We start from the raw sequence: 6,000 nt of genomic DNA, 5'->3' as shown, positions 1-6,000 counted from the left end.
GAGGACGAAAGTTCCTTAAGGAGGGAAGAATGTAACGCCATAAATTTTGAGGAAAATTTTAACATTTGTATGTTAATTTTTTGGGATTTTAAAATTTTTTCTTTTGGGTGTTAAATTTTATTTGGTTTAGAAGAGAAAAGAAAAAGAAAATGAAGGGTATAAATTTTAATAATATAATATAATAATAATAATAATAATAATATATTATTATTATTATTTAATATATATATATATATAATAATAATATAATTATATTATATTATTATTATTATTATTCAATATATATATATATATTTATATATATATATATATATTTAAAAAAAAAACCCTAAAACCCTTCTTCTCCCCCCCCCCCCCGATTCCTCCTTCTTCCTTTACCCGATAAACATCAGCCGCCCCCACCTTTCTCATCTTCTTCACGTTCTCGTCCGTGCAAGCCATCCGCCAGCATACTCCAATATTCTCCCCGTGCATTGTCCAATGAGGCCCAGTCGCCGCCGCTGTGCATCTTCTCGTCTGCCAGCCAGATCTGTCTCTATTGCGAAGTCGGCAACCGCGTGGTGGAGCACCCAAAATAAAGGGCTATGGACCATTATGTCTTGGGAGAGATGATATACAAAATTCCTCTCGAACCTTACATACTTCAAGAAGATAGTTCTTTCATTCAACAATCGTTTCACAACTCCATGTTTTAGGCGAATATGCTTTCTTTTGCCATAACACGCTATTCTTGGCAACAATTATGACAATGTATGAATCTCAATAAAGATATACTGGTATAGAGGCCCCCACAATGGTACATCTCCCATTAGGCTTCTATGTCATTAATACTAATGTCTCCATAAAATGGTACATTTCTCATTAAGAACACATATCCACTGGTAAGACTTATTTCGTTATTCTAAGTTACCCAGTTTGCATACACTACCTCTCTAGTATGATAGACAATTATTAAAATGCCAACCAAAATCTATTGTAACCTTAAGATATCTTAATAAATGACGAAGAGCAAGAAAATAATTTTAATAAGGGATTATGTGTATATACATACTCTATCTTCTCACAACATATGTAATAACAAGTCTTGTACAATTTATGGAAGACATGATACTTCCTATAATCTTTACATATTCAGATTGAAAAACACTATCTCATTTATTTTCCTTAAGGCTCATACTAGCATCATAAGGTGTTCTTACAAGAGCAACATTAAACTATCAAATCTCTATAGTAGTATTCAATATGTGATTGACATAAATCAAAATATTCTCAATAATACTTAAGTGCATCACATTGGTATCACATAAATTTTTCAGTTCAAAATATGATAACTTTATAGCATTATACTAACATTTATATTTGTATCACATAAATCTTTCACATCAACATACAAACATATAATCACACAATAATCAACTTCAAACAACTTTTGGTAAACACACATATCAACAATTCACTTCTCAAGATATTGTTTAATTACTAAAATGTTGTTAAAGTTTTTCTCATTAAAATTTCAGAAACTAGTTAATTTGGCTCTTCCAAGTTACCATTGAGGAATATCATTTTTACATACACTTGATGTATTAGAAGACCACGTATATAAAAGCTTTTAAGGCTCTATAGTGATAATTTGGTCATACAAGAACAAGAATAAAAGCATTCTAAATTCCATGTTTGATTCAAAATATTTTTATGATTGTCTCCTTATTTAACTAATGTGGACTTTGGTCACATTCCAAAATTCCTCCTCTCGAACAAAGTTCCAACTGAACCTTCCCTAAAATAGACATTCATCCATTTAACTCTTATCTAGGATAATACCGTGGCTACTTTTAAGGTTCTACTACATTTTTGTTCGACCTGAGAATTATATCAACAAGGCTAAACCAAGGACGATTGACGTCACTTTGAAACCACTTTTAGGGATAACTTAAGATATAAGTCTTCATGCCTTATAAGATATCACATATTCGATAGTTTAGGCAATATCTTAAACTTTCATGAGATTAATAAATAATGAATTTGCATATTGTCATACTACTAGCAATCTTTAATAATATTCTAGATTACGCGCAATTCAAGACGTAAGTCTTGTATAACTTTGTCGAATATGACATATACGACATATTATCTCAAGTCATGCTAACATGTTATTAGTCCTGCAACACTATTACGAACATAATCAATAAACACAGTTAATGTTTTCAATCGTATCATAGATTTCTTGAACACAATATATGCTACCTTAGTTAGAAACCCCGACACTCCTAAATATTTAGGTGCATAACATAACCAAAGTTCAACAATACCATTTTGTTGAGGGGAATATATTTCATGAACAAATCCATTTAGTTCACAAAACTCTATTCTAAGGTATTCATGACATCTTTCTTATGATTCATGTCATAAATTATTTTCATCCAAGAATGCATAGACTAATTCTAATTCATCACAATAGCATTCCATTTATGGCATTAATAGCAATATAAAAACTATGAACCAATATGCTAATTGCCAATGAAGTATTCAATATAGTTATTAAACGTATATCGAATATCATGCTCAAATATAGCGATGAAAAAAAGTTGTCAAATTCTCATGTCATATAAAATTTGAAATATTGTTGAGCCTTAACCTGTAGGAAAACCCAACCCATAGTAAAAATCAACTCGAGAAAGCTCAATAAATTACCAACCAAAATATTTTCACTATATTTGAAAATTTAAAAAAAAATAGATTGCGATTTCAAATTAATCAAGAACATCATTATCCAAATTTACAATATCATAAGATAATTTGCTACTCATGAAATATCCAAACATATATTCATCGAGTATATATCAGATATCAAATATTAAAATCAATTAGGGAAATATATCAAACATTTTAAAGTTACATTTGTGGAACAAATTACTAGCCAAAATATTATCAATAGTCATGAAATCTAGACATTGATTTCTATCATGATTACATCTACAGAATGATTGCTTGGTATTAAAATATGAACAAATCATAAAAATATCATCACTTAGAAAAGAAAACTATTGTATTTGATGATTAACAATCACAAAACCCATTACACATGCACATTTGACAATCAAAGTATAAAATTTCAAATCAAAGTTCTAACTCAATATGTTGAGTTATAACTCTTTAGATCATAGCAACATGCCATTCGGATCATGGCAACACACAATTTTGAAAATAAGTGCATAATGTTTGGAATTTCTTCATTTTCTTCTCAATTTGCAATGAAAAATTTATCCAAATTATTTTTTATACTTCTCTCAGTCTAAAAATTAGGTTTCCATCAAATCCGACTTCTAATTAATCTTAGTTGAGTCATAACATTAATACGAAATCAATAAATATTTTGTAGTTTCATATCGGAAAGTCCAAAGGTTTGCAGTACAAGTAGCATTACACATGCAATCTCTAGAAATCAAAGATGAAATTCGAACGAAAACGTACCTCATTTCAGTGACAGTTACCAATTCATCATCAACTAAATAACAAAATCTAATAGATTCCATTCCATTATTCTTATTGATCTTAGCAATTAGCGGTGAAGAACAGAATCAACCAAATAAGCCTCATGAAGGTGATGGTAGTACTCTGAAACCTCGAATCGATCTTGAAATCTTAAGTGATTTCATGAACTAAATGTTGAAACTGAAGCTTTCAGATCAGAAGCTCAATGCTCTTTTGGTACTTCCTAATTTCACGAAGTGCGACGGTTCCAGGATAGAAACGATGGGGATTCTTCACTTCGGTGGCCAGAGCTGACTTCCTGGCAGTTTTATGGCCAATTGCTTTCTAAGGGCCTTGTAACGATGACAAAATCCTTCATCACCAAGGCTAAATTGAACAATGGGAAGAACGAAATAGCACAAAAGGAGGTTTCGTTAGCCCTACCATTTTCACAAATCTATACCTGATATTGAATTGATCTAACTTAAATAGAAGAAATAATATGTCACAACTTTTGAAAATATTTTCTTTCAAATTGTTTGAATCAAATGTTGATCATTGTTGTGACGTGTCAAACCATTACCTTAAAAGTAAAATTCGACGCGACCTCCAACATGCACTCGCGGTAGTAGGAACAAAATTTAAGAAGAAACTTGCTTAGACTAAGAAATTAGGGGTTTTTTTTCCTTTTTTGGAAGGAAGAAGATCAAGCTCACCCACCAAAACTTTTCTTTTAAAATATATGAAAAGAATAATAAATTTAGAACTATAAAATGTATTAAATGTATCATTATAATCATCAAAATAATAATAATAATTACTATTACTAATTTCTAATTGAAACATTAATTATAAATTAGTATAATGAGAGTGTCACGCCCTGTCCTGCACACATCCTAACTTACCGTACTTAGAGCAATGTTGGCGAGTCTAAGGTGAAACGCCAGAATGCTCACTTAGGTTCTTAAGCTCTGCTTAATCGTCTGGTAACTTCACAAACTTAAATCTACACTTTAGATGATAAATAAAAACTTATCATAACGGAAAAAAATATAATTTTTTTCAACTTTTAACCAAGTGTTTTACAACAACTCATAAGATACAAGAAAATAACACTAAAACTTAAACCAAACGCCTGATATCCTCTTCTTGCCTAGCAAGTTCTCATCATTTCCTTACTTTGGCTTTATAGTCTGATCACCTAAGAAGTGAAAACTTAAAAGTAAGTCAAAATATTTAGTGAGAAAATTTTAAGAAAACCCTTTTCAGAATACCTTTCATAAACAACATCATTTCATATCATATCGAGTAATACATCAAATTGCAAAAACACACATTAGTCTCAAGGAATCTTTTTGCCAAGAAGATGAATCATTCACTGTATCAAGACTCATTATCGTACATTTAGACTATCATGATGTCTTTTTCATCAACAACATCTGGGAATATCATGATTCACTCCATGTTGCTCAGGTCGTTAAGCAAAATACACATCTTTTATGCATTGACCAGCTTCTCTCCACCATATAGTTCTTTTCTACATGGATGCCTTTACTCCTTATGTGTACATAATAGTTAGCTCACTTGATAGGAAGAAGACTAGTGGTTTAAACATAGTTTCATTTTACACTCATGTAAAACATATATACTTTGAACATCATATAATTTTCCTTTCGAAACCTCTTTAAAACATGCATATATAAAACATCATTTCAAATCAATAAGAGCTTTAAGGAAAATCTTTTAACATAAACAAACCCTTTTAGAAAGAAATCACTTACCACAATTTGTCTTCCTTCTCACAAAATGCCTAATGTCCCCTTCAGTACTTAACTTCTTTCATGGTTGTTAAGCTAAAACATCAATTAATCTCTAGGCAACTCTATCGTAAAAGGCTTTTTCTTGATATCTCCTTACATTAGGATTTACTGAATGAGCCTCTGAATCCAGTGTAGGCTCAATTGTTGCCCTTGATCTACAAGCAACTCTTCTTGGCAGCATGAGATCTTTTCAAAATTTATTACAAAACAACTTAAATTTTTAGCTCATCTTTTATCAACCATACTTACACTTGTTCTATCCCCAAAGATCGTATTGTTCTGATACCAAGTTATCATGGCTTGCCTCGCATACATCCTAACGCCTAAGTCTCTCTATTCCAAACTTCTTATTAATGTGACTTCATCCCATATTTATACTAAACTTGAATTGGATTAGTCATCCTAAATCTCTTAATAATTTATCAGCTCTTGCTCCTAGTGGTACACATGTAAGCTCTATGCTTGATTCTTAATCTTACATGTAAACCTTTGTCAAATCAAGATTAGACTTTTTCTTGCCTTGCTCCATTTTGCGAAGAACTCTAAACACATAACCATACTTAAACTTAAAAGTCAAATGTCTTATTGCGTTGCTTTACTCCATCATGAACTGACTTATAAGCCAACTTCTTATTGCAAGCTTCTTCTCAAAACGTTTATTTAATGCTCAATCAAAATTTTGATTCTTCTTATCCAAGTACGAGTCTCA

The sequence above is a fragment of the Cucumis melo genome, chromosome 8 (genome assembly GCF_025177605.1).
Source record: "Cucumis melo cultivar AY chromosome 8, USDA_Cmelo_AY_1.0, whole genome shotgun sequence".
Taxonomy (NCBI): domain Eukaryota; kingdom Viridiplantae; phylum Streptophyta; class Magnoliopsida; order Cucurbitales; family Cucurbitaceae; genus Cucumis; species Cucumis melo.
This window is presented reverse-complemented; position numbering follows the sequence as displayed.